General features: G+C 43.1%; 1 long non-coding RNA gene across 1 annotated transcript; it reads right to left on the bottom strand.

The window, feature by feature from the left end:
* Window positions 1–3164: 3164 nt before the first annotated feature.
* On the bottom strand, window positions 3165–3563 carry LOC115067579. Its single transcript, XR_003846967.1, has 2 exons — window positions 3472–3563; window positions 3165–3368 (listed from the first exon to the last, which is right to left on the bottom strand). It is a non-coding gene; the product is annotated as an uncharacterized LOC115067579 (long non-coding RNA).
* Window positions 3564–7448: the final 3885 nt, after the last annotated feature.

Here is a 7448-nt window from a genome sequence, read left to right as displayed (position 1 = left end):
CCTTTCTTACCTTGTAAGCAACGTATACTTGCTAGTGGAGGCTTTGAAATTGCAGACTAATATATCAATCATTCATAGATGGTAATACACATCCTTCTTACAATGTTTCCTCTTTTACATGTGCATAAGGATGAGAAAGAGGCTTAAAATGGGTGATGTAGACTATACAGTCATGCTTTCCTATTTTTTTATTTTTATTTTTTTATTTTTTGGTAAGAAAGATTCCCATGTGCTCTGGCTGACCTCAAATTTATTATGTGTCAAAGACAACATTGGACTTCTGATCCTCATGACTCCACCTCCCCAGTGATGGGGATTGTAATCACATGCCACCATGCTTGGTTTATATGTTGCTGGAGATGTAGTCCAGAGCTCTGTGCGTGCTGGGCAAGCGCTCTCCTGACCGAGCTACGTCCCCAGCCTCATGTCCTACCTGTCTCATTCAGCATTCTAGGATGAAATTTTCCCAAGTCATTTTTATGCCTTCCAAAAATGTGATTCTGCCCTCTCCCTCATGGTTGCACAATTTGCAGAGTTTATTTCTAGTCCCTTACAGTGACCATTAATTATTTTCTACTGTAATGATAGGGCTACTTCTTTTCTTTGCATTTACAGTTATTTCTTTAGGGTCCATTTTGAGAAGTTGTTTTTGGTAATCCTTTGAACATGGCAAGTCTCCTGCAACATTTTCTTGGTGGTTCTCTGTAACACATGGGCCAGTTTATACTCTCATTGGCTCTCGGTGCGGGTTGGTATAAAAATTTAAAAATGAGTAGGTGGATTCTAAATCTTTCTACATTACAAATTTTATTAGATATTTCAGCATCTAACCAAGGTAGTGGCACATACCTATAATCCCGGTACTTAGGTGGTAGAGGCAAGAGGATTAGGAGTTCAAGGGTTCGTGAGTTCCAAGTCAACCTGGGCTACATGAGACCCTGTCTCAAACAATAAAAAAGAATATTTTTAAAAAGAGTCTAGGGGCTGGAGTGTTGGGTCAGGGGTTAAGAGCACTGGCTGCTCTTGCAGAGGACCTGGGTTTGATTCCCAGCACCCACATGGCTGCTAACAACTGTCAGTAACTCTAGTTCCATGGGAACTCGATGCCCTCTTCTGACCTCTGTGGGCATTGCATGACACAGGTGTGCTTTCATACATGCAGGCAATACACTCATACACATAAAATAAAAATAAAAAATAATATATTAAACAGAATCCAATAGAGTTATATATTTTGTTGACTCTTATGAAGGGAGAATTCCTCTCACATTATGCTCAGCCATCACCACAACCAGGCAGAACTCACTTACCCCTGGGCTTCTGTCAGCCAGGTTCCTGGGGTACAGCAGTGAAGGAAATGATGTGGGCACATAGCAAGGCAGTGATAGCCTGAAGGAGGCTGAGGAACAAGAAACATGGCTGCCATAGGAATACCGAGGCCACCAGCCTGAACATGAGAGGACACAGATGGCTCCCTGGGGAAGAAGCTGGTGTCTGAATCACGAAGAATAAGCAGGTATTGAGGTACAGTGCCAAGAACAAGGATTATGATTCACTCATCATCACAGAGCTCTGAAGTGATTTCTTCCATTTTTCCATGAAAGTCATTGTGATGTCTAGAACAGGACTGGGTGAGCAAGCAAACATTTATAACTGGGGTTAAACCTTTTCCATACTGACCTCTGTGTTTAACTTCGGCTTTGACACCTGCTGCTTGGTCACTTTCCCTCCTTGAAGCTGCCATCCATCCTGCAAGGCCTGTGTGAACCAGTCATGTTTAACAGCGGGAATGATGTGCCTGTCTTAGAGTTCTGTCCCAGTGCCCCTGTCTCTGGGATGTTTTGATTGGCTCTCTTGTATGTGCTATGAAGCATGATACCTGTGTTTGGCCCTGGGCTGAACTCTGGATGCAGAAACCAGATATGGGTTCTTGTACTCTGACAATTTCAAACATGACAAAACTTCACTGGCAAGTCAACACATTCAGTACAGGCTGAGAGGGCTGAGTATAACTCAGTGGGAGATTATTTCCCTAGCATATGCAGGTCCTGGATTCAAACCCCAGTATTGAGTGTAGATGGGGTACAGAGTGAGCCCAGGGCATCTATGGACACATGAATGGTTATAAAAACATGTTGAAGGTCGGTCACAGTTGGCATAATTGTCTACAGGGAAAGAAACTGATATCTCCCTTCTTTCATTTCTATAAACCCAATTATAGACCAACAGAGCTTCAAGAAGTAAACTAGCAGGAACCTGGCTAAAGGTCCCAGCACTGACTTCAGAGCACTTGGTATTGAATCTTACCATGTCCACTTACAGTTATAAAAACATGTTGAAGGTCGGTCACAGTTGGCATAATTGTCTACAGGGAAAGAAACTGATATCTCCCTTCTTTCATTTCTATAAACCCAATTATAGACCAACAGAGCTTCAAGAAGTAAACTAGCAGGAACCTGGCTAAAGGTCCCAGCACTGACTTCAGAGCACTTGGTATTGAATCTTACCATGTCCACTTACAAAGTTCATGATTTTAGGCAAGTTACAAAAGCGGGGGTGGTGGGGGGGGGGGGAGTTGCATGCAGGTTGCTGTTGGGTGCACCATGACTGCACTTGTGGAGGCCAGAAGAAAACATCAGGTATCTTACTCTATTGCTCCCCACCTTATTCCTTTAACACAGGGGCATCCACTGATCACTGATTGAAGTTCACCATTTGGCTAAGCTGGCTAGCCAACAAGCTCCCAGAGTCTGATTTGCTCTACCTCTCAATGCTGGTGCTATAGGCAAAGGCAATCAGGCCCGACTTTTTATGTGGGTACTGGGGATTTGAACTCAGGACCTCATGCCTGTACAGCAAGCACTCTTACCTACTGAGCAGAACTCTTCAAGTAGGCTAGTCTGGATGGCCAGAAAGCCCCAAAGATCTGTCAGTCAATGCCTCCCTAGCACTGAGATTGCAAACACATGCCACCACACCCAGCTTTTTAAAATGTGAGTTATGGGGGTCATGTTTCCAAGGCAAGCACTTTACCAACTGAGCTAGCTCCTCAGACAAGTTACTTAGTCTGTCTAAGCTCCCATTTCTCTTTTGTAGAGTGGAGATCAAAACACCTTCTGTATTATAACTTAAGCTACTATAACAAAAAGAACAACAAAATAAAATGGCTTAAACATAGTTAACGTTTATTTTTCATACACAAAATATCTCAGACCCAGATAGCGCTGGGCTGGTTAGGCAACTCTGCCATCCTTAACTGGAAATTTCTATCTCGGAGTCCAAGGTCCAGATCACGCGCTCGTAACTGCATGTCAGCCACTGGGAACCAGGTCAAAGGTACTCAGGTCCATTTGTTTTCAGAATCCAACCTGGAAATGTCACACTTCATTTTTGCTTATATCCCATTTCATTAGCCAGAATTTAAGCACATGGATGTCTAGCTATACAGAAAACTGGAACATATATACTCACTCACTGGGTGACCATATGTCTTACAAAACTAAGGCATTTTATTATAAAAGATGTTGGTGGTTAGCCAGCAGCGTCTGCCAAATCGACCTCTTGGAACTATGGAGAAGGTTGAGGAGAAGACACATACAATTAACTGCCAGTTTTCTCAGTTTGATCAGTTTTCATCACAAATGGTCTTTTATAGGCTGCTTCAACTGCTTAGGAAATCCAGCCAACTTCGTGTTGGGGTATCATATTGTAGGTGTACTCTAGTTAAGAGGCTGTGTCTGTTATAACCTAAGCTACTATAGTAGCTTATAGTACTCTCTGACTACTGCATTCATGGCTACAGTGTCACATTGTGATGAGCCATCAGTCTACCAACACAAACCTTCCCATCCCACACAAACAGACTGTAACAAAAATTCATGTTGCTCCCCCTCTTACCAAGCTCTGGGGGGTTTCCACTATTAACCTATCTAATTGTGAATCCTGATGATCTTTACCTCTCAAAGTCACATAGCTAATTAATGATGAGGTCAGGAATCAGACAAGGCAGAGGCTCTGGAGATAAAATCTCAACTCCTACATTCTAAAGACAGGCAGACCTAGGGTGAGCGTCCCACATTCTAAGAATACACCTAAAGCATTGCACCACCTCCTGCCTAGCTAGGACCTGGCTTTGTGGGAAGCCATGTTTTGCATTCACATGATTAAGAAAGACCACAGGAAAATGGCATTCCAGATTCAGTGAAAGAAAGAACAGGAAGTTGCCATGGATGTTTTATTCCACAGCATTGCAGAGCCACTGAGATTGAGAAATAGCCAAAGGGAGTAATAAGAGTGGCCAGAAAAGGCCACTGTAGACAGGGTTCCTCACAGCAGAGACGAAAGGGGAAGGAGCCACTCAGCCACCACCCTTCCCTACAGCAAAGGACAGGCAGGGACTGTACTTCTCAGGTAGTAGAATGACTATTCCCTGAGAAAACATGTCCATTCAGAGACTCCTTTTCCACCAGGCAAGAGGATCCATTGCCCTAGATTACCTTTCTACACCAGTGCTGTTCAGGAAAAGTGAACAAAAACAAATTCAGTCTTGAGACTTTGTGACATGAAGCAACAGTCTCCTAATTGTGCCAAATGTCAAAAGCAATTGCCTCATGAAAACAAAGGTCAATTATGGTGGTTTAAATAAACCAGCATGGGGGCTGGAGAGATGGCTCAGTGGTTAAGAACACTGGTTGTTCTTGCAGAAGACCCGGGTTCAAAACCCAACACACACATGCCTCTGACAGCCTCTTCTGACCTCTGAGGGCATTGCACAATACAGGTGCACTTACCTACATGCAGGCAATACATGCATACACATAAAAATAATAAAAAAATTATTTTAAGTTTAAAAAAAGAGCGAACTTAAAAAAAAATGGCATGATGTCTGCTTTTTACTCTCAAATGGGCCAGTGGAAACGTGAATGTATATGACTGTGCACATACAAAGATAGCAAGCAAATGTTTATCAAAAAATCTGGTCAAAGGTAAACAGGAGTTACTTGTATTGTTTTTGTAACTTTTGGCAAGTATTAGAGCAAAGTAAAAATTTACCCTAAAATTGTAAATATATTCCTTGAGAAGATCACCTGCAAGCGTTTTCCTCAACTAATACCTTAATGGTAAATTATTCAGCTTCAGACTTAGAGACAGAATGGGGCCCAAATTATACCACATATGGGGCAAAGTTTGAAGAGCAAGGGAGAAGAAAGGTAAAGAGGAAGTAGAATCCCAACTCACCTGCATCACATCTGATGTTGGATCTAATGAGTTTTCATAGGAACAAGTTAAGACAAAGATAAAACTAAAAACTCAGGACGATACAAACACAAGCAAGCAAGCCATACAGAAACATAGCCTTATGATTTATGATAGTGCGTGTGTTAATACTTATAAGACACTATGGTTCTCTGACAATAAGTACTATAAGTTCACCCTATATTATTATCTTGAGGTAAAAAATTACTTGACAATGAACATATGTTTACTGTATAGTTATTTGTTTAGTAAAAGTCAGCCATTATCTTCCAAATAGGGCTTGATTTTAAGGCCACCTTTGGTGGTGTTTAGGACATGTGCCTATCTTTCTGTAGGCTCACACTGTTAGACTTGGAGATTATTCTGTATGTTGTTCTATGTACAGAAACCCTGAGAACACAAATCTTGACGCCTGAAGTTGACTGTACGCAGGAAAGATACCCTGCCTTGCACCAACACGCATTTCTCAAACATTCTGTGCTCCTGTTATCCAAGTGTCTATAGTAATAATCAATCATGGAATAAACCTTGAGTAAAGTATGATGATGCCAGAAAGGACCTGGGGCCACTGAAGCCCATGACAAACAGAAGGTGCCCCCAAACACCAGCCACCGAGACTCTTATGTGCCATACTGAACCCCACAGAAAGCATTATGGTTAGAAGCATGACTCAGCAGTGCTGACCAGAGGCTACAGGAACCTGAAAGCCGACATGGGCACATGGTCAAAAGCCTTGCACTGGGCAGACATGGAGGAATTGTGAGGTTGAAACAGGAAAGGCATATGCTCTCCTATTACATCCCTTGTATCACCCACTCCAACATAAATTCCTATGGCCTAAAGAAAACATCAGAAATATTAGATAACGTAAAAAACAACAGTCTGTTAGCCCATAAACTGCAAAATCAAAGCCAGAGTTCTCTTTATTCATTGCCTCTCGTTTAAGAGGCATGTTTTAAAATATAGAAACAGGAGGAGGAGGAGGAAAGGGGAGGGGTGAAGGAGGAAGGGGACAAAGAGGGGGAGAAGGAAGAGGGGAAAGAGGAAGAGGAGGGGGTGGAAAAAATTAAGAGTGGAAACATGTTGAAGAGCCTTATCTACGCCATGCCAGATGGCCCAAACCCTTCACTCCCAGCCATTACCCACCCTTTCGATCTGTGAATGCTGTACCTAGGAAATGACAAACAGATGGTAACACCGCCACTGTCACCAAGCTTTGTGCACATACTCCTTTCTTCCAAAGCACTAGAAGTTTGTGACTGTGGAGCCAGGAAGACCGAATCATAATTAAGTACAGATGCACAATATTTTACACTATTTGGATTTAAAAGGCACCCTGGTAATAGAAACCAGTGTCTCCCTGGGAGACACCCAGTCTCATAGCTGAGCAGCGGTCAAAGTGAATTGTGAGGGCCTGGCCAGAAAGCTTAGTAGGAAACTGGAGAGACACTGGCAAGTTGATGGCAATTATAGAATTAGTCGCATCAGTTTATAAAGAGGAGGGGGAAGGAGAATGGAGGAGGAGAATGGAGAAGGAGACAGGATGAGGGGGGAGGGGAGGGAAGGGGGAGGGGGAGAAGGGGAGAAAGAGGAGGATCCACAATAAGAAGTAGCAAAGACTTGGAGAAATATTGACCAAGACTAGATCCCAGCTCTGAAATGCTGAGGAAGGCACTGTGTGAGTAGTACTAGGAGGGAATGTGCTAAGTACAAGCAAAGTCCAGGGAACAGTGGAGAAAGCAAGGCTGAAATAGCTTCCAGAAGCAGCACAGCTCTCCAAGGGAGGAAGAGGGCCTTGCTTTAAGAGATCATTCTGCTCTACTAGAAAAGTGGGGCTTGGGGGCTAGAGAGACAGTTCAGCAGGTAAGAGCACTGACTGCTCTGGCAGAGAACACGGATTCGATTCCCAGCTCCCACATGGTGGTTAACAATCATCTGTAACTCCAATTCCAGGGAACCCGGTACCTTCTTCTGACTGCCTTAGGCACTGCATGACAAGGGTGCACTTGCACACATGTAGGCAATACACTCAGACACATAAAATAAAAATTAAAAAGAAAATAAAAAAGAAGAGTGGGGAGGGCTAGAGAGATGGCTCAGTGGTTAAGAACACCAGTTATTCTTGCAAAAGACCTGGGTTTGAATCCCAGCACCCACATGGCAGCTAACAATTGTCTGTAACTCCAATCCCA

Source organism: Nannospalax galili, unplaced genomic scaffold (assembly GCF_000622305.1).
Source record: "Nannospalax galili isolate Female #2095 unplaced genomic scaffold, S.galili_v1.0 scaffold126, whole genome shotgun sequence".
Taxonomy (NCBI): Eukaryota; Metazoa; Chordata; class Mammalia; order Rodentia; family Spalacidae; genus Nannospalax; species Nannospalax galili.
The sequence above is the reverse complement of the archived record's forward strand: the minus strand, read 5'-3'. Positions and strand labels throughout refer to the sequence as shown.